Raw genomic sequence first — 22,885 nt, forward strand, 5'->3', positions numbered from 1 at the left:
TCACTGTGTGTTTCGATGTACATGTGATTAGTAAAAATACTTTACCTTCCCTGTCAGGTCACTGCACCCCCATGCTCCACCCCCAACTTCTTATGCTCCAGAGAAAACAATCCAAGTTTGTCCAAGCTCTCCTTATAGCTAATGCACTCCAATCTAGGCAACATCCCTAGTGAACCTCTTTTCTCTAAAGCACCTTCTCCAAAGTCTCCACACCTCTCCTATAGTGTGGCAACCAGAACTGCACATGATACTCCATACATGGCCTAACTAAAGTTTTATACAGCTGCAACATGAATTCCCAATTTTTATACTCAATGCCCTGATTGATGAAGATATGGATGCCTTATGTCTTCATTGCCACCCTATCTACTTGTGTTGGCACTTTCAGGGAGTTATGGACTTGGACCCAAGATCCCTCTGTATCTCAGTTCTCCAAAGGGTCCTGCCATTTACTGTATAATTTCCTCTTGCATTTTACTTCCCAAAATGCAACACCTCACACTTGTCCAGATTAAATTCCATCTGCCATTTTCTCCACAAAACTTCCAACTGATCTATGTCCTGCTGCATCCTTTGACAACTTTCCTCACTAGTCACAACTCCACCAATTTTCATGTCATCTGCAAACCTACTGATCAGACCACCTACATTTTTATTCAAATCATCAGGATATACTGTATTATAAACAACAGAGGTCCTAGCACTGATCCTTGCAGAACAACACTGGTCATTTCCTCCAGTTAGAAAAACACCACTGCACCACTGCCCATGACCTTCTATGGTGAAACTAATTTTGGATCCAATTTACTAACTCATCATGGATCCCATGTGACTTAATCTGGACAAATTTACCGGAAGGAACCTTGTCAAATGCTTTACTAAAGTCCAGATAGACAACGTCCATTGCCCTAATCTCAACAATCATCTTCGTCACTTCATAAAAAAACTCAGTTTGATTTGTCAAACAGGACCTGCCCTGCACAAAGCCATCCATAATAAGTCCATGTTTTTTTTCCAAATGTGAGTAAATCCCGTCCTTAAGAATCTTCTCCAATAATTTCCCTACCGCTGACGTAAGGCTCGTCAGCCTATAACTTCCACTTGCCCTCCTTAAACCAAAAAAACATTGGTTATTCTCCAGTCTTCTGGCACCTCGCCAGGGGCTAAAGAAGACATGAAGATCTCTGTTAAGACCCCACCAATCTCCTCCCTTGCTTCCCTCAGCATCTTGGGATAGATCCCATCAGGCCCGGGGGATTTATTCACCTTAATGTTTTTCGAGAGACCCAACACCTCCTCCTCCCTAATTCCCTAGAATATCAACATACCCCTCCTTGCTCTCACCATCATCCACCTACGTCCCAATGAATACCAATGCACAGACCTCATTAAGGAACTCACCCACTTCCTCTGTCTCCATGCAGAAATTCCCTCCCTTGTCCTTGAGTGGACCTATCCTTTCCCTAGCTGCCCCCTTGCTCCTAATCTATGTAAAAAAAATCATTGGGATTCTCCTTGATCGTATTTATTGTATCATTAGATATATTAAGGTGAAGATAGATAAATATTTGAAAGATGAGTATTAAGGGTTATGGGGAACTGGCACAGTTACTGCTAGCATAGATCACCCATAACCATTTTGAACAGCAAGGCAAGCTTGACGGGCTGAGTGGCCTTCTCCTGCTCCTATTTTCTTGTGTTCTAATGCGTTCTCCCCATATCCCTTGGTCTCTTTAGCCGTTGGTACTAGATCTAATGCCTTCTTGAATTGATTTAAGAATTTGGGCCCCAACTGCCTTTTGTGGTGGAGAATTCTATTAGTTTACCATTCTTTGGGTGAAGAATTTTTTACTCAGCTCAGTCCTAAATGGTCTACCACATGTCCTTAGGTTGTCACCCTAGGCTGGACTTCCCCAGCATTGAGAATAGCCTTCGTGCGTCTAATCTGTATATTACCTTCAGGGTTTCAGACGTTTTAATGGGGTCACACCCCTCCCCTCCCATTCTAAACTCTGGCGAATATAAGTCCAGTTGTCCAAATCTTTCTTCATAGGTCAGTTCTGTCACCCCAGGAATCAGCCTGGTGAACCCACACCTCTTTCGCCTTGTGAGTGCGCGGTGTAATTCTAGTCCAAAGTGAAAGAGATGGGTCTACATATAAAAATCTACGGAACCGTATTCATTTATAACGCAACAAAATGGTAGGAGATTCCAACATACTTCGCCGTTTGAAAATTCATGTTTTTTTTCACAGTCCCCTTGACGATTCCAAAGTTTGCTAATAACACCAGAGGAGCAGGAGGAATGTTTCAGCAAGGGAGTGACGTTTTGCACTTTGAAGCCAAATGAAAACCAGATTTTGTTGCGCTAGTTTCTCTTAGGAATCACGTAATGTGTAACACGATCGGGACATATTCGTTGGTATTCGCCCGAAGCATTACCTGAAGCTCTGGCGGAATGTGTGTTCATCCTCACTGTAAACAAATATTGGGAGAGCAGGCAGATGATGAAAACATGTGCTAGAGAAGAGCTTGAAGGCTGGGTACTTCCTTTCACGTTTTACATTTTTGTGGTCTGATTGTAGCCAGTGGATTAAATCCTCTACTTAAAACTTTCAAAGATCTAGACACTTTGCCTTCTGCAGTTTGTAATCCGAGAGAGCGAGACTCTCGATTTGCCGGTCCTTCTTGTACCAGTGGATATTCCGAACCTAGTTTTACAATCGTTTTCATTTTTTTGAAAAAGATTTTCAAAAGAAATCCCAAGGATGTGTGATATGAAAGTTCTGGAATACTAATTTCTCAGTTGTAGCATATTAATATTCATACAAAGTTCCAGCATGAAAGGTACCAAGAACATTTAAAGAGTTTATTCTTTTTTTTCGAAACCATTATTTTTCCCTTTTTTGAGCCTCTTCGCCCACGAAATGAAAGGTAGGTTCGAAGTTAGAGCGAAAAGTTACAGTATTTGCAAGTTTAATACGAGGAATCTGTGCTGTTTCGATGAGCGTGTTGACATTTCCTTATGTGCTTTCTTCGTTTGAAAGTGTTTCAATCCAAGCTCTTAGAAAATGTTTAACTTCGCTCATGACCTGATTAGTTTTGTCAAAGTTGACAATGGTTAATGTGATACATATAGCACAAAAGAGCTTTATTTTAATATTATGTCTATTTAATCGTGTTTTAACTTTGCCGCTACTTCGTGTTCTGTCGGGTCGACGCTGCTTTCTGTTGTTAATGTGTACAACAGCAATAGAAATGAGTATGCGTAAACCTTGCTTTATAAATGTTCCGAAATTTTGTCCAAATGAATAATAATGGGTCGACTTTCGCAATCCGAAATCTCCAGTCATCTTGTTTACATTCTGAAAGCAGGAATTTTGACCTCGGGGTATGCAATGTCTTTTAATTTGCTTTTCTTTAAAAAAATAACATCTGGTAGTAATTTTGTGGCAATGGGACTAGAACTGATTTACTCGGCTGCTTGGAGTGGCTTTTAAATCTCTCCAGCAAACGCAACATGCAGATATCACAGGAGAAAACGTTTGGCTGCGATACATTTCCAGACCCGCTGTAGAAAAACGATCGCAGCTTTTCTGTGACCTTTTGCTTGTTCCCTCAACGACAACGTGCGTTTTATAGAACTTCGAAGATAGCAAAACGTCTCAAAGCACTGACTGCACTGTGGTCAAAGTTTAACTGTGAGACCCATCAGGAGATATTAGGGTAGAAGCCCAAGAGGTTGGTTGAAGAGGTAGGTTTAAGGAGTGTTTTAAAAGAGGAAGGGAATTCCAGAGCCTGGAGCATCTGTAACTGAAGACGGGACCAATAGTGGATCGAGAACTTCCTACAGCTATGTTCATTAGGGCAGAACTGGAGTTGGCGAGTTAGAGGGCTGGACTAGAGCATCCAGCTGGGGATCTCCAACTCAATATGTTGATTCTGTCTCTCCCCACAGATGCGGCATGACCTGCTGAGTATTTCCAGTATTTTCTGTTTTTGTTTTAAACTTCCAGCATCTGCAGTTCTTTTGATTTTTCACTAGGGGGATTCCATTTTGTTTCAGTGGGATATCTGCCCAATGACCAGTTGGATTTACTTAAGCAGGAATAATATTTTTGCTTAAGTTAGCCCAAATTAGGAAGCAAAAACATAAGATCAAAGATCTGTTGGTGATACATATTATAGGCCCTGAAAATGGGGCAAGGATCATGATGCATGATTAACTTCTCCTTTTGATTGCAATGCAAGCTGCACAGCAACTTAATATTCCTGGTCATTGTAATGATGTTGATGTCCAGCCAATGCAAACCACACTGTTGATTGGCTGGGCATAGCACCAGGAAGCCAGTGTGGTCTGTGGCTAACACAGGTTAAAACTAGCCAGCAATTCTTAAAGCAAGCCTGCATCTCTTAAAGAGGAGGTGTATTTCAGCTGGATCAGGTGCTGACTGTTCCACAGGCTTTTCTGAGCATTTGAGCGACTAAGCTGAAAGGTTTTCAGACATCATACTGGAGGATTTTCAAATGGACTGCCACATAATTGCTGCTTGGATGCCAAACATTTATTCACATGAATCTTTTTATATGATCACATAAGAGCTGTTTGTTCTAAGAATGGAATTCCTTTCAGGTTCCATTATAGAATAAATGCATAGAATTACATAGTATCCTATGGCACAGAAACAGGTCATTTGGCCCAGCCTGTCTATGCCAGTATTTATGCTCTGCTTAAGCCTTCTGTAGTTTTTCCTCATTCAAATCTATCAATATTATATTATATTCCTTCTATTCTCATATATGTTTATCCAGCTACCCTTAAGTGCATCTACGTTGTTCTTTGGCTTGACATTTCTGCTGAATTCACTTTTAACTTTCTCGGTTGCGATCTTATACTGATGACCTCCAGTCCTCCACACAAGTAGAAGCATACCTTTTAAATCTCCTCTATCAAAACCCTTCATAATTTTAAAAATCTCTATTGGGTTACCCATTAGTTTTTTTGCTCAAGAGAAAAGAGACACGATGTGCTCATCCTCTCTTGACACATTTCTGGATCATCCTACAAAATAGTATCTGCACCCTCTCTGCCAATAGGTGACCAGAACTAGACTCGATACTTTAAGTGTGGTCTAACCAGGATTTGATAAAGATTTGATACAGGTTTAGCAAAACTTGTTACTTTTCAATTCGATTCTAAAAATTAAACCCTTACACTTAGTTTGCTTCTTTTGTAGGCTTGCTAATCTGTGTAGTTCGTAACCTTTCTACTCAATTTACCAAAGTATACTACCTCACATCTATCTGTATTGAACTTCATTTGCTGATTACTTATCATTTAACAAGTGTGTTACTGTTCTCCTGTAATTTATTGCAGTCGTCCTCAGTATTGGCTGTCGCTCCCCCTCTCCATCACACCTCCCCCCCCCAATTTGTATTATTTGCAAATTCAGAAATTGTGTTTTTGACTCCAGAGTCTAAATAATTAATGCAAATTTTGCTTGGCAGTCTTCCCAGCACTGATTCTTATGGAATTCCAATATCTACACTTTCCCACTATGGATAGCTACTCCTTACTCCCACAATGTGCCCTCATACCTGAAGTCAGTTACTAATGCATTTTGCAGCTTGTTTCGTGTCTCCAAATTCTCTAAACTTATTTATTAGTCTGCTAGGGCTACTAGATTGAAGGCCTTTGGAAAATCTGGATAATTTACATCTACTGCATTACCTTCTCAAAAAAAATATAGACTTGGCCAAGCAGTATTTTCCTCTTTGAAATCCATGCTGTCAATTTATTATAATACTTTTTGCCTGTCAGTGTTCTTCTGTTCTCTCCATTAGTAGGAATTCTATTATTTTTCCTATTATCAACACTAAGCTGACCTGCCCATAATTCCCAGGACATGTTCTATTCCCCTGCCCTCCTTAAATAAAGGCATTATGTTAGCAATATGGCTGTCCTCTGTTGCCACACCTTTTTCTAAACCATAAAGATAAGATCTTTATTAGTCACATGTACATCGAAACACACAGTGAAATGCGCTTTTTGCGTAGTGTTCTGGGAGGCAGCCCGCAAGTGTCACCACACTTCCGGCGCCAACATAGCATGCCCACAACTTCCTAACCTGTAGGTCTTTGGAATGTGGGAGGAAACTGGAGCACCTGGAGGAAACCCACGCAGACACGGGGAGAACGTACAAACTCCTTACAGACAGCGGCAGGAATTGAACCCGGGTCACTGGCGCTGTAAAGCGTTACGCTAACTGCTACACTACCGTGCCTGCCCACATACATCAATATCTCTGCTATCATTTTCTTTTAAAATCTTGGATACAATCTGCCTGGTGTAGGGTTTTATCCTCTTTGAGTTTGATTAGCATTTTTAAAGTATGTGCCCTTTTACTATTTTGAAAGCACTTTACTCACATTACTAGACAATGTAATCTCTGCTTTTCCTATTTCTTTGGTAATTACTGAAGCAAAATAATTAAATGGCGCAGACAAACTGATGTGCATGCAATCAGTAGCACTTTGCACCATAGGGAAGTCTGCAGTCTCACAAAACCAACAACTCTTTCCACATACAGCCACTGATAAGAGAGAATGTCATAGTTGCTCTCATTGAATAGACAGCTCCAGTAACTCTATTCCCTTTGGTTGGTAAACTGCAAGGTGTTGCAAATTTCTATGACTGCAGACTGGAAATATTATGATTCCCAGATGTTCATTGCCAAAATCACCTTTACATCTACTGATATTGTTGTCTTTGCCCTGCTCTAATGTTGCAGTTGATTCTGCAGCAGGTGGAAATTTTCAGTGAGGAGAGTATTATTTAACTACAGTTGTCTCACAGATTGTACCATGCTGAGGTTTAGGAAGATTTGCATCCTGAACTCCCTGAAGTAATGTGGCATCCTATTGAGAGCCTTTTTCTCCTCTTCCTTTCTCCTTAAGCAATTTGTTCTGCTCTGCTCAAACCTGCTCTTTCTTCCCAGGAGTAATTAGTTTGTGCAGTACCTCTGATGTTAGCAAATATCTCCTCATCACCTGGCACACCCCTTTTAAATTTTGTAACTCAAAACAATAAATACATAAGTATTTTGGGAATACTACCAAAACCAATAGCTAACGTACAAGATGATTCCTTTGGAAAAGACAGGTGGAACTTTCCTTTTGAATGTTTGTTCAATATTACAAAATTTACAGTGGACATTAGCTGGAGCATTGAGTTTCACAATGGTAGTGGTGGCATCAAATCAGCATTGTCCTCTGATTGACAGCACAATCTTTCCGCTCTGCAGACATTTACCATATGTGTGCACTTGTTCCCCCTCCCCCCATATGGGTTAAGCATACTTTGTTTCACAAATATGCAAACACATTACAGATGCATTTGGACCTCCAGCAGCATTCAGCACCCAAAATATAGACACTAACTGACCTAAGTTTTCACCCTGAGGGTTTTGCAATGGAAGCATGGTTCTAAGTAAAAGAACAATTAAAAATTTGTTACAGAAAATGGTGGAAACACTTGGTGGAAATTGTTGGAAAAAGGAAACAGAGTTAACTTTTCAGGCCGAGCATCCTGTTTTTAATTTCATATTTCCAAGATCTTAAGCTTTTTGATTTTTAAAAATTGTCACTGCCATGAATAATGATGTCATCATTCTATAAGTGCACTCAGCAGCATCAGTAGCATATGGTGGCTATTTTCAGAGACTAAGTTTTGTAACTGTTTGTAAAACTAAAGACCCCACATTGCAACCATGTTAAATGATCTGTATAAGTGGATGGGGGGGGGGATGCTTTTTGGGGTGAGGAAGTCACTACCAAGTCATTCGGTTTCCATCATGGAACATTTGGATTTCGTAGTTACTCTCTATGTTCTCTCTACATCTACGTCTTATCTTCAGACGACGGTGGTTGTTGAAGAAGCCTTTGCTCATGTTTCACCTTATGGCTTGCGGAACTGAACTTTAATAACCATTCCTGGACTTGGAGTTTGGGACTTTGCCACACACACACAACGAGTTTAGTTTTGGGGTTAATGTTCAAGTTTTAACATTTTTACTTTTATTTTTCTTATTGTCATTGCATACAATTAAACATTCCCTTCTTGCCACCTAGCTAATGTAGATTGTTCTGATGGCCCTGTGATAAAACTGCATATCAAGGAACTAACTTGAAATATAAAAAGATCTAGAAGTTCAAGCGTACTATAACTGATTTCTTTCTTGAGCCTTTTTTGCCTGACTTATTTCACCCTAATGAAGTGTAAAAAAGTTTGTATCATATACATGGATACAGAGCAGGAATTTCCAATGGAGGTTGGACATCCAAAATCCAGCTATGTGAAAACAGTATTGTCTGAAAACAAAAACATTCTGAAAATATTCCACTTTATCTTTATTTAAAATAACTGTAGACTTACTGTCCAAATACTGGGAAGATTCAGTGAAGTGAAAGTTCTTGATGACATGCTATGTTAATTATTGGCTTACTGCTTCATTTAAAATGGTGCGTTGGTCTGGTTCCTGCACTCTTGAGTTGACCTGAATGACCATTGACCCTTGTCAATCTGAATGACCTGAACTCTACCACCTCTATAATTTCCTGTGTTTTTTGCCGTCAGATTGATGTCAGCAAGGCCAGAGATTCCCCTGTGTGTAGCACTGCAAAAAGAAAGCATAATGTGTTGTTTATAACCAAGAAATTGAAATTACTGCTGAAATTAGATAACGGCACAGCAGTGAGCTGAGTGAGGAGTATAGGGTGGGTATACCATTTATGACTAGATCATAAAGTTTTATGCTGAAACTGATGTTCAGAAATAAATAAATAAGAAACTATGTATGAATGTAAAATGATGATTTAGACAGTGGTTATGGAGCAAACCTGCCAAAGGAGGAGTTGAGGATGCAATTGAGTGGCCAATGTCAATTTAGAAAGCTGAGCATTTCCCCAATGAACTGAATATTCCAAGTCCAAGATGGCTAACCAAATTTAAAAGACATCATAGAATAACGCAATTCGGAGTGCAAATGAAGCCTCAGCAGATTTTGCTGTTAATTACTGATGAAAACTTTTCGGCTGAATGAATCTATAATGCTAGTGAAATATCACGACATTTGCATTAATTACCATGAAAAACCTTAATAATGGTTGATCAAAATGTATTGCAGAAGTGTAAATAAAGCAAAAGGTATGCTTGCTGTTCTTAGGTATACTGGTGTAAATCAATGTATATGGGAAAAAGCTAGCATCCATAATGTTACAAGAGGTTAAAGATATTTCCAGTTCATTATTGTATTATGAAGAGAGCAGGAATAATCAGACAGATTTGTTTGGACTGGTTTGAGAAGCACTTTGTTCCTAAGTGGTGTTAGTTTGTTGAGGTTGATGAAAAGTGTTGTTGTTACATATTGTTGATACATGCCTGACAACTGCTCCTAATGCTGAGCTTCTTGTGAAAGACATTGATTTCACCATTCATTTACCTCCTGATGTAACATTGTTGGTATAGCTAATGAACTAAAGAATTTTAAGGCCCATGAAATATAAGTTTAAAGACAAATTTATGAGACATACATTTAATGCTATGAATTGAGACCTGCTGATGGAAGGTGATTTTGACCTGGGCTGCTGAACGTGTATGGAACCAAGTGATTGAAGGTACCATGACTGACACTTGGCATAGCCTGTGACTGGAACTATGTTTCATGCATATGATGAAGATGCTGATTTTGAAGGACTTTGTGCATCAGAAGAGAATAACATGATTTTGGAACTGTTAGATTTTGAAAAAGGATTGACGTCTGAAGTTTTACAGACACTTGGAAGAAAAAGTTATTGAAGAAGAGCATTGACAATGATACTGTCATTGTTCAGACAAGGATGGTGAAATTGTCCATCCAAGGGAGAAAGATAAAAACAGTGAGGTTGACAGTAATAACACTGGTGATCAAATAAAGAAAGGGTTCATAAACAAAAGCATAAATATATGTGAAGAGATCGTTAAAGCCCTCGGACAACATAGATTTGGAACAGAGCAAAAGATAATGCAGCTTTATAAGACTCAAGGAAAATTAATTAAAGGTAAGTCTCATTTATGAGCATTTGAAATTACCTGATCTCTTTAGCATAGCATTTCAGTGAAGTGCTATTAACCTGACCTCAACTTTAACTGCCATTGCCAGATGTAAATAACCGGATATCTTTCTTTGCAAGTGGATAACAGAAAGAATATTTGGTGAATACGGGAGAAGAGTTTCAAATTTCATGTATACATAATCCATAATCCAGGAAAAACCGAAGTCTACCACAGTCTCAGCCTCAAGGTTGCCAGATTTTGGACAGGGGACTCCTATAGTGTCATAAATTACTGTCATTCCCTTTTTCTGGCATTCATCGTAATTCCACCTCCTCAAAATATGCTAACTGTTGGATTGTTGGTAAACTTCTCTCTAGATCAGGACCAGTACTACATCTGGCAGTTAGCACACTTTTCAAATCTAATTGTGGCCAACTTTATAACCCATAATTTGGAATCAAACTTATGAGTATTTAGAGGTGCATGAGATAATAGAGGGCGATGGCTTTGGTGTGTTCTAGACAAGTTATTTTGACATTAACGATTTGGAAGAGGGGACAGAGTGTAGCGTATCTAAATTTGATGATGACACTAAATTGAGTGGAAAAGCAAATTGTGCAGAGGATGCGGAGAGTCTGTGGAGAGATATAAATATGTTAAGTGAGTGGGCAAGGGTCTGGCACATGGCGTACGATGTTGGTAAATATGAGGTCATCCATTTTGGAAGGGAAAATAGAAGATCAGATTATTATTTAAATGGTGAAAGATCACACCATGCTGTTGTGCAGAGGGACTTGGGAGTGCCTGTGCATGAATTGCAAAAGGTTAGTTTGCAAGTGCAACAGGTTATCAAGAAAGCAAATGGAATGTTGCCCTTCATTGCTAGAGGGATTGAATTTAACAGCAGGGAGGTTATGCTGCAACTGTACAGGGTACTGGTGAGGCTGCCCCTGGAGTATTGCATGCATTTCTGGTCTCCTTACTTGAGGAAGGATATACTGGCTTTGGAGTGGTGCAGAGGAGGTTCACCAGGTTGATTCCATTGATGAGGGGGTTAGCCTATGAGGAGAGATGGAGTCACCTGGGACTATACTCGCTGGAATTCAGAAGAATGAGAGGTGATCTTATAGAAACACATAAAATTATCAAAGGGATAGATAAGATAGAGGCAGGAAGGTTGTTTCCACTGGTAAGGTGAGACTAGAACTAGGGGATGTAGCTTCAAGATTCGGGGGGAATATATTTCGGACAGAGATGAGGAGAAACTGCTTTTCCCAGCGAATAGTGAATCTGTGGGATTCTCTGCCCAGGGAAACAGTAGAGGCTACCTTATTAAATATATTTAAGACACAGTTAGATAGATTTTTGCATATTAGGGGAATTAAGGGTTATGGGGAAAAGGCAGGTAGGTGGATCTGAGTCCACGGCCAGATCAGCCATAGGACTCAACGGGCCAGATGGCCTACTCGTGCTCCTACTTCTTATTTTCTTATGTACAACTTTTATCTAACAGTATCTCTGTAGGTGAGAGGATTATTAAAGTGATATTATGTAACTGAATTCTCAAAACATGTTCAATGTTGCTTGAAGAGCTTGTTATGAAAATTTAGGCATGTGATTATAAAAGAAAATGCAATAGCAGCAGCCAGACAGGAAATATAGAGCTATGTTATTAAATATTTCTTGGTTGGAGTGGGAATGGAATCAGTGTACCACAGGTTCAATACAGGGTCCACATTTGTTTTTGATATTAATGAATGGACCTGGCAGTTCACTGCAAAATCTGGCAAATCTATTTATTTGATGGCTTCAGAAACACACTTCTGTTGGAATAATGCAGATTGAGACATACCATATAAACTAATATATAAGTCGCACTCATGTACAAGACTCCCACTCCCTCCCTTTTGGAGGACTTCAATTTTAGGAAAACAACTTTCTTGGTTTCAAAATACAATTAGCATTTCTCCTATAAACTTTGTCAATAATAATAAAAATATATTTAAGTTTTAATTCCCTGTTTGTTCCATTAATATTATACTGTATTATGTTTTTTCTATTTCATTTTTTCAAGTAAACTTCAGATGAATATGAATAAAAATACAATAACAAGAAATGTTTTCAAAAATAATTGACAAATTCTGCCAAGCCTCATGTTACCAAATGTACATACTTGTTTATTAGCCACATCAGTGTACAAATCACTACTCACTTTTTAGCCCCTTTCATGAGTATCCATAAGCACCTAATTTTACAATACTTTGCTCTTTTGGTTGTGCAAGGGAACTAAAATGAGTAAAGTTATAATTGTTTACTGGCTGATAAAATAATACCAGATGTCATCATTCAAATCCAATTCTGATTAATATTAGAAATATTCCTTATTGTGGCTGTATAATCCCTCTTTGAAGAGTAGGGCTTCACTTCACACATTTCAGAAAGCAATATTGCTTCTTTTGATTCATTTTTAACTTTTAGTTTTGAATATTCGCACATAAAAAGGAAGAAAAGTGATAATGACCAGCTCTAACTGTCTCTAGCAGGGCAGAAACCAGAGGTAAGGTCACATTTATCAACTGACAAATCTATTGGGCAGGGACATGATGGGAGAAAATTCAATGTTTGGTAAATTTGGCAGGAAAGGCAACTGAACTGAAGAAGCTCAACATAGTTGGCTTGAAAGCTGAGCTGAGGATTTGCATGTACTTCCAGGCTGAACCTAGAGGGAAAAAAAAATGTTTTCTGGGTTTTAAATGTTGACAGTTCTAGAGCTGATCAGCACCAGTGGCATGAGTGCAGCAATAATATAATCCTCCAATTTTCCATTCTCGCTGTTCAAGGATTCCTTCATGCTAAGGTTTCCAATTCATGCTTGGATGGCAGAGATGAAATTTACATGTTGTACAGTGCAAATGGGGCATTGCTAAATTACCCAAATTTGCATAGCTTACCAGGTTAAATGTAAACTTCCCTCAGGTTGCCTAATACACATTGTACTTCTATGATGTTTTAGCTGCAGGGTTATTTGAAAGTGAAGAATCTCAACATCCATGGACAAGTCTGCATCCCTTATTGACTAGCAAGTGTTCGGGAAATATGGACAATTTGGCTCTGATACTGGATTATCAGTCTACTCAATAGGACTAAAATAGAAAGAAAAAATGCTGGAAATTCTCAATAGGTCAGGCAGCATCTGTGAAAAGCGAAACACATTTAATATTTCAAGTTGTAGACCCTTTGCCAGAAGGTGCCTGACTTGCTGGAGTGTTTTGGTTTATTTCCACTACAGAGCGCTGATCTGCTTCCGAACATTCTGTCAGCACCTTGGAATGTTTTACTTGTGTTGGAGTTGATAAATAAATATAACTTGCTGAAGTGAGAAAAACATAACTGTGTGAAATTCAGGTCAGCAAGACTGTCCATTGAGATACTGAAGAGCTTTGGAGAGTGACCATAAGACTGATCTCTATTTTGAGGGACTGACTGATGAGGAAAAACTGCTTGAGAAAGGGCTTTACAAACTTGAAAAGAACAATTGGAAGATTATGGCACAGAAGTATTTCTAACATAATACTGTTGACTGCTTCAAATTGTCATACTAATGAGATAGCAACAAGGAGCATAAATATATATAAAATATTTGAGAAATGGCAAAATCAGAATCCATTAATTGGGATGTAAACATGATGTAGATGCTGACCACAATTTTGTTTAATAGAATATGTATAGAATTTGAAACAATTAAACAATTGAAACATTGTGGTTAACACAATGCTATTCCAGTGCCAAATACTTGAGTTCAATTCCCGCCACTGTCTGTAAGGAGTTTGTGGGTTCTCCCTGTGTCTGCGTGGGCTTTCCTCCGGGTGCTCCGGTTTTCTCCCATGTTCCAAAGACATACGGGTTAGGAAGTTGTGGGCATGCTGTGTTGGCGCTGGAAGCATGGCGACACTTGCAGGCTGACCCCAGAACACTCTACACAAAAATGCATTTCACTGTGTGTTTCAATGTACATGTGACTAATAAAGATATTTTATCTTATGTGGACTGCAGCAATCCAGTCTTTCTTTTCTTCTGTCTGTATTGGCTAATACCATGCTCCATTTTGTTGTATTGATGAAATTATTTGTTCTTACAGACGACTACAGTGAAGAAGAGGAGGTGCATTCAATGGGTTACAAGAGGTTTGGTGAGTAATAATTACCAAGAGGGTTTGCAAAATTAGTCAGTGTCAGAAGCCTTTGTTAAAGGAATGAAGGCCCTTCAGCATGCACAGAAAATACATATAAAGTGGCATTAACAGAACTGATTTTTGAGGTAAGTCATGTAGTACAGAACACTTTTCTAAAATACATCTAGTGTATGCATCTGAAGCTTAAATCAGGAGAGAGGAGAAGAAATTGAATTATAATTTAAAGAACTTTTCAAGACAACAATTCTGAGACTGGTCAAGTCTATACTCTAAACTTATAAACAGAATGGAAAGAATGAATCTGACATTCTATTTATATTTCTGAAATTAGTAAACTTCACATAAATGAACAAATTTTTGAGCCTGCCATTCTACTTCTGTTATGTCTCCAGAAATAGGTTTAGTTAAAAAGGCATTGATTTTCTGGAAAAGTATCTTACCCTGAGTTTGCACAATATTGGCAGAATACGTTTGGTGCATTGTGTTTTCTTATCCATTGAAGCATATTTCTTATGTTTTAATAACTCTAATAAAATCTGTAGTAATAATATTATAACCACACTGAAACATTTAACACAGAAGCAGATGCTAAATTTGATATAGTGTTACAGTGGAGATTTGGGAGCAGCTATTTCTTGCTATAAAAGTGTGGGCTTGCCTGAACTATCCTGTCATTAGAAGTCAAATATACTTATGGTATATTTTGTCTGTTAGAATTGGTAAACAAAGCTATGTACTAAATTTTCATCTTTAGTATTGTTGTAACAAGCCTTGTTTTAGTTAACTAAAGATAAGTAGACAGGAAAACAGTTTTTTTTGCTCAAATGTTTGATATATATTGAGAGTACTAAATATAAGTATCCCGTAATTTGAATAATTTTAGTGTCTTCAAATGAGGCCATATGGGTAGAGTTTAGAAATAAAGAAGGGGTGATCACTTGTTAGTGTTACACTACAGGCAACCCAACAGTCAGCAGAGTTAGAGGAGCAGCTATGCTCAGAAATGTTCAAAAGCAATAGGGATATAGTGCAGGTCCTCCCGAGGTTACGATTGCCCAACTTATGGACACCCCATACATACGAATGAGCATTTGGAAGACCAGCAGAATGGATGGGGATCATTTGGGAGACTGGCAAGATGGATTGGGATGGATTTGTCAGCTGCTGCGGGGTCACAGGCATCTTCTTCCATGTGGGAACAAGACATTTCAGCTTGCCTTCTCTCCCACCAACACCTCCCTCTGGCCCCCGCACAGAATCACACATCCCATACCCTGTTCTTGTTCATTTCTGACTTGAGAACAGTTCGGGTTACGAACAATTCTCAGAAATGAAACCCTGTCATAAGCTGGAGACTGCCCTGCCTATAGTAGGGGATTTCAACTTCCCTAGTATTAATTGACATCACCTTATTGTAAAAGTCTTAGAGGACATGTGATTTCTAAAGTGCCTCTAGAAGAGCTTCTTGAGTCAGTAATCAATAGTCCAATTAGAGAAGGGGCAGTACTGGACTATACTTAGGCAAGTAGTTGAAGTGTCTGTGGTGAGCATTTTAGGGATCGTGACCATAAATTCCAAGGTAATTATGGAAAGGGATAAGGGTGATCCAGAAATTAAGGTCCTGAATTGGAAGAAGGACGACTTCAATGCCATAATTGGTATTGGTATTGGTTTATTATTGTCACTTGTACCGAGGTACAGTGAAAAACTTGTCTTACAAACCGATCTTACCGCTCAATTCATTACATAGTGCAGTTACATCAAGTTAGTACAGAGTGCATTGATGTAGTTCAGGTAAAAAAAAAGTAACAGTACAGAGTAAAGTGTCACAGCTACAGAGAAAGTGCAGTGCAATAAGGTGCAAGGTCACAACAAGGTAGATTGTGAGGTCATAGGTCATAGTCCATCTCATTGTATAAGGGAACTGTTCAATAGTCTTATCACAGTGGGGTAGAAGCTGTCCTTAAGTCTGGTGGTACGTGCCCTCAGGCTCCTGTATCTTCTACCTGATGGAAGAGTAGAGAAGAGAGAATGTCCTGGGTGGGTGGGGTCTTTGATTATGCTGGCTGCTACACCAAGACAACGAGGTAAAGACAGAGTCCAAGGAGGGGAGACTGGTACCCATAATGCGCTGGGCTGTGTCGACAACTCTCTGCAGCTTCTTGCGGTCTTGGGCAGAGCAGTTGCCATACCATGCCGTGATACATCCTGATAGGATGCTTTCTATGGTACATTGGTAAAAGTTGGTGAGAGTCAAAGGGGACCAACCAAATTTCTTTAGCCTCCTGAGGAAGTAGAAGCGCTGGTGAGCTTTCTTGGCCATGGCATCCACGTGGTTTGTCCAGGACAGGTTGTTGGTGATGTTCACTCCCAGGAACTTGAAGCTGTCAACCCTCGCGACCTCAGCACCATTGATGTAGACAGGTGAATGTACACCGCCCCCTTTCCTGAAGTCAATGACCAGCTCTTTAGTTTTGTTGACATTGAGGGAAAGGTTGTTGTCATGACACCATTCCACTAAGCTCTCTATCTCCTTCCTGTACTCCGATTCATCACTGTTTGAGATATGGCCTACAACGGTGGTATCATCTGCAAACTTGTAGATGGAGTTAGAGCAGAATCTGGCCACACAGTCATGAGTGTATAGGGAGTAGAGTAGAGGGCTGAGGACGCAGCCTTGAGGTGCACCAGAGTTGAGAATAATCGTGCCGGAGGTGTTGCTGCCTATCCTCACTGATTGCAGTCTGTTTGTTAGAAAGTCAAGGATCCAGTTACAGAGGGAAACAGGATTAGGAAAAATTAGACTAGCTACTTGTGAGTAAATCCAGTGGGGCATTTTTAAAAGTGAAATCGTGAGAGTTTAGGGCCAATGTCTTTCTATAAGGATGAAAAGTAAGGAAGGCAAGTCTAGGGAAACCTGAGTGTCAAGGATATTGAGGGTTTGAGAATGAAAAATAGGAAGCATATAGCAGGTATAGAGTATTGGGGGTACTTTAAAAAAAGAAATTAGGACACCAAAGAGGGGTAATTGGGAATGAAATATCATTTCCAGGGAAGATTGAGGAAAATCCCAAGGCATTTTACAAATATATTAATAGCAAGAGGCTAATCAGCAAAAGATTGGGACCCTTTAGGGACGAAATGGGCAATCTGTTTGTGGAGCCAGAGGACATGAGTGAGATCTTAAATGAATACTTCTCATTTATGTTTACCAAAGAGCAAGACATTGTAGGTGGAGTTTTCAGGAAAGGAGACATGGATGTGTTAGATTAGAAGGCATAAAAGTGGATAATGAGGTATATTCCAAGTTGCCAAGAGAGGCATGGGAGGAGATTGCTGGACCACTGATGGAGATTTTTAAATCTCCACTGGCCACAAGTGGGGTGCTGAGTGACTGGAGGACAGTAAATGCGATAGCTTTATTCAAGAACGGCAACAGGATAAGCCAGTTAATTAGAGGCTAATGAGTCTGGATACAGTGGTAGGGAAAATATTGGAAAAAAAATGAGGGACACTATTAATCTACATTTGGAAAAGCAGGGATTAGTCCAGGATAGTCAGCATGGCTTTGTTGGTAGGAGATCCTATCTGACTTATTTAACCACATTTTTTTGACAAAGCAAAAGCATATATGGATGAAGGCAGCGAAGTTAATATAATCTACATGGACTTCAGTAAGGCCTTTGACAAGGTCCCACATAGATCTTTGGTCCAAAAGGTTATAGACCATGAGATTCAGGGCAGGTTTGAAAATTGGTTCCAAAGTTGGCTTGGTAATAGCAGACAGAGGGTGATGGTGGAAGGTTGCTTTCGTGTTTGGAAGCCTGTGACCATGGTGTATCACAGGGATCAGCACTGAGACCCTTCTGTTTCTTATATATTAGTAGCCCAGATGTAAATGTAGGAAGTATGATTAGTAAGTTTTCAGCTGGCCCAAAATTGGTGGTGTTATTGATTGTGAGAATGGTAATCTTAGGCAACAAGATGATATTGATCAGCAAGTAGGTTGGGAGAAGCATCGGCAGATGGAATTTAATTCCAATAAGTGCAAGGTAGTGCATTTTGGGAGGTCTGATAAGGCTAAGATATACACCATGGATGGTAGGGGCCTGGGGGTATTAAGGAACAGAGGGACCTTGGTGTACAAGTCCAAAGATCCCTGAACTTAGTAGCACAGATAGATAAGGTGGTGAAGAAAACATATGGAATGCTTGTCTTCATTAGCCAGGGCTCAAGATTTAAGAGCATGGAGGTCATAGTACAAATTTATACAATTTTGGTTAGGCCACAGCTGGAGCATTGTGGGCTATTCTAGTCACTGCACTATGTGGAGGTCATAATTGCATTGGAGAGGCTGCGGAGGAGATTTGCAAGAATATTGCCTGGAACGGAATATTTCAGTTATGAGGAGAGACTGAATAGGCTGGATTTGTTTTCCTTGGAGCAGAGAAACCTGAGGGGGGACCTGATAGGGGTATACAAAATCATGAAGGGCATAGATGTGATACATAGTAGGAAAGTTTTCTCCACAGCAAACATGTCTGTAACCAGAGGACATAGGTTTAGTGTAAGAGGTTAGAGGAGATCTGAGGAAGAATTTCTTTAACCCAGTGGGTGGTGGAGGCAGGTACTCTCTTAACATTTAATAACTATCTGGCTGAGTACTTGAATCACCAGGGCATAGAAGGCTACGGACCAAATATTGGTAAATGGATTAGTATATATGAGCACTTAATTGTCAGCATGTTCATAACTCTAGTATTTACCCACTAAGATGAACTCTTGACCTCACAATCTACCTCGTCATGGACTTTGCACCTTATTGTCTACCTGCAATGCACTTTCTCTGCAATTGCATTCCGTCGTTACTTTTCCCTTTGTACTACCTCAATGTACTTATGTTTTGAAATGATCTGTATGGATGGCATGCAAAACAAAGTTTTTTGCTGTATATCTGTACAAGTGACAATAATAAACCAATTACAAATTAATAATTGCTATATGCTAGATGTACAAAAGGTTTTCTATAACAAATTATTCCCTTTTCTGTTGAATTCATGTTTCAAATTCACAGTGGAATACCAATAACTTTCTCTTGTAGTTTTTTGGGTGGTCTTAATCCTGTACTTTGAAAGATTTATTGATGAACAACAGAGTGGAAATGTTTCTGGGAATAAATGCTAAACAAGAAGGCCTTTGCTGTGCTCAAACAATGCTTCATCAAAGTAGAGCACTGAACAGGAGCAATGAATTATATGTTTAGCCATAAGTAGATTGATCCCAAGGATCAACATGAACCATGGTCAAAGAAGGTCAAGAAATGACAGCAATAATGGTCTTTTGCAATATGAGCATAACAACAGAACCACAGACTGGTTACAACACAAAAGGAGGCCATTTTGTCTAACAAATCTGCCACTGCTCCACACGAGCAATCTACCTAGTCCACTCAACAAAAAGCCCTACAGATTATTTTATATCAAATACTCATCCAGCTCCTTTTAAATGCTAGAATTAAATCTGCCTTCACTACTAACCTTTGTGATAAATTCCAGTTCCTACCCACTCATGCAAAGAACACTTTTCCTTATGTTACTTTTTGTTGTTTTCATAATCAATTTCCTGTTTTTTACCTTCTGCCAATAAGAACTACTTCCCTTTATCTACTCTGTCTATACCCTTCAAGATTTTAAATAGCACTATCAGATTCCCTCACAACCTTGTCTGTTCCAAGGAGAATAATCCTAGTCTATTCAACTCACTAAGGTACCCAATCCCGAAACCTCTTCAACACCCTCTAAAGAATGTATATCTTTCCTAAAGTGTGGCTTCCAGAATTAGACACAATATGCCAATCGTAGCCCAAACAGTGTGTTATAAAAAGACATCATGACTTCCTTGCCCATGTACTCTGTGCCTCTTTTTATCTACTGTGCTCTTTTAACCACTTTCTTCAATTACCCTGCCACCTTCTTCCTATACTTTAGATCTCTCTGTTCTTGTACCCTCTCTGGAATAGTCTCCTTTAGTTTACATTGCTTCTTCTCAATTTTCCTACCAAAAAGTAGCACTTTGCATTTCTCTGCATTAAATTGTATCTACTGTCTTTCTGCCCATTTGAATCCCCCCTGTCCACAACTGTATCTCCTGATCCTCTACTATCTTCCTCACAATTCATTATGCCTCCAAGTTTTGTGTCTTCTACAGATTTGGAAATTGTATCCTGTACATCCCAGTGCAAGCTATAACGTATACTAAGAAAAGTAGCATTCCCTGAACCATCCTCAGGGAAGTCCACCGTCCCCTTCCTCCAGCCTGAAAAACCACCTTTCGCTACCACTCTCTGTTTCCTGTTAGCCAATGTTCTATCCATGCTGAAGCAACTGATCTCTGGTCTGCTGCAATGCATCTTTCTAATGACGTTTTTCTATCTGCTTGGCTGATGTCATACCAGAACTTATCAGTAACTGATCAGTATGACCATTTCACTGATTTATCTTGACACAGGCAATGTGATGTTTTAATTAGAAGTATCGTTTATTGAACAGTAATGCACAATGCCTAACTGTCTGTCTTTTATGATCACATACAGAACTATGAGGTGTTCAGATATTATGCTCACGTACGTACTAAGATACATATTGCCTGATGAAAATCAACGCTGTTAAAGTCCAGAGTAAATTTACTATTTTGTATTGTGATGCTGACTTTCGCCATGAACTAATCCAGTCCCTGTAATAACAGTGATATGCAGGGGGCTTTTGGAATTTTATGCAGTACTGATGACCGATCATGATACTATGTGACATTAAAGGATACTGGCACATTATGATGTACTCATGAAAATGTTATTCTTGGCCATCCCGGCTTCAGAGGTGCAGAATGCTGTGGAGTAAGTTTCCGCTGTTGCTGCATTGCATCCCACAATGGCGTGAACTGCAGCCTTTCGGTTCAGTGATGGGCCACCAAACAAATGCACTCCTTTTTCTTCAAAAGTGCATGTTGATAGAGCGGCACCCATACAGGTAAAAATAAATTGATCTGTTGGAATAACCCATATAAACTACTGGAACCCTTCCTGCAGATCGCTCTGCTGAATATCTTCTAATTAAAGTTGGTTTCCTACTAATTCCTGAATTTTGTTGTTCAAGTGTGCACATCAATCTAAAATTTACACTTTTTGCTTACGATCTCATTAGCTGAAGTTGCTGCAGGAAATGTACTGCATTTGATGCTTGCCAGATTAAAACTTAATGAAAGATAGGAGAAAGCTTCCTCAGATGTTAATTTATTTAATTTGTATCACATGTTATGTATAACTGTTTTAATGTGCTGGGCTTAATGTACATGGTCCCCCTGGAGTCAAATTAAGTGGATACACTCAGCATGTAGTTCATCATTCTCAAATTATCAAAGAGCCCTACTCCAGCAGGAATGTCTATGGCAGGGTTAGATATGTTGGACTTCCATTCAGCATCCTCAAGTCTCCTCCAGACGTTGCTTCCTTCAAAAATTCTGTCACCTTTGAAGCATTTCCCGTCCTAGTCCATTTAATCCATATGTTAGGAATTCCATGATGCCAACTTGCACAGAAGAGAAATATTTATCCTGTTAGTATTTTTGTCATACTTCTGACGAAGAGTCTGTGGAAAAACAAGAGGATTTCCAAAGAAGTTTCTAGATTACTGAACAGAGAGGGCTGGAGAAGAGTTTTTCCTGTGTTAACTGCAAGACCCCTGCAGCTTTGTCAGCTGTTACAAAAACAGTTCAGTGAAATCATCGTATGCAACTAGCCATATTTCCGATATTAATATTAATGCCAACATAAGTGAAAGAATGTGGAAAATGTACACTGGAAAGTTAGCACTGATATACCTAAAACTCTAAAGAATGTGATCTTTCAAAGAACTAAATATTAAAAATATATTTGAAATTATGTACTGAAGGAAATAGTAGAAATTCATTTTTTAAATTATCCATTGTGAACTAAACCTTGTTTTCAATACTTCGATGTTTCTTTCTATATTCATTGTGGCTACCATGAAAAATAGTGAAACCTGCAGCTATAGTCAAGTTTTTCAAACTTCAGTTTATTTCTATTGGAGTGGTTTAGCTGTCAGTTTCTGTCGGCAATTCAGGAAAAATATGAGAATGATCCAGTGACATAAGCAGTTATTTTAGATCAATGAGATTTCAAAGTCATTGCCTGCTGATACTTAAGATAATTATATGTTGTGGATATAGACTTTAAGACATTTTCTTCTGACAAAACTTAATGTTAAAGGGAACATTTCAGAAATTTTCAATCCCAATACTTTGGTTTATTCATATGGACCAGGCATTAGAAATGCGAATACCCATGTATCTCCCTCATTTGCTCCCGAAGATAAAGGAACATAGTGAAAAATAGTCAGTGATTTAAACTATTGACAAAGCATCTTTGTTAAAAAGGTTAAAAGTTTCTGGCAGAATTCTTACTGTGGCTTTGCCCCACACAGGCTGCTTCTGGAATTGTAGTCCAGAGAGTAGATTATCACATAACACAATTGTTAAAGGGATGACAATCGTTAATGGGATGTCTACAAAATGAATGAATGCAGA

The 22,885-nt window shown here is 39.1% G+C and overlaps 1 protein-coding gene across 1 annotated transcript in view; it reads left to right on the forward strand.

Annotated features, from left to right (window-relative positions):
- Nucleotides 1-2,160: 2,160 nt before the first annotated feature.
- colec12 (collectin sub-family member 12) overlaps nucleotides 2,161-22,885 on the forward strand; it is a 124,432-nt gene continuing 103,707 nt past the window's right edge. The window contains exons 1-2 of the mRNA XM_052023076.1: nucleotides 2,161-2,933; nucleotides 14,231-14,281. The gene's annotated coding sequence lies outside the window, so the exon portion shown is untranslated. The remainder of the gene's footprint in view (nucleotides 2,934-14,230; nucleotides 14,282-22,885) is intronic.

Source organism: Pristis pectinata, chromosome 9 (assembly GCF_009764475.1).
Source record: "Pristis pectinata isolate sPriPec2 chromosome 9, sPriPec2.1.pri, whole genome shotgun sequence".
NCBI classification, from domain to species: Eukaryota; Metazoa; Chordata; class Chondrichthyes; order Rhinopristiformes; family Pristidae; genus Pristis; species Pristis pectinata.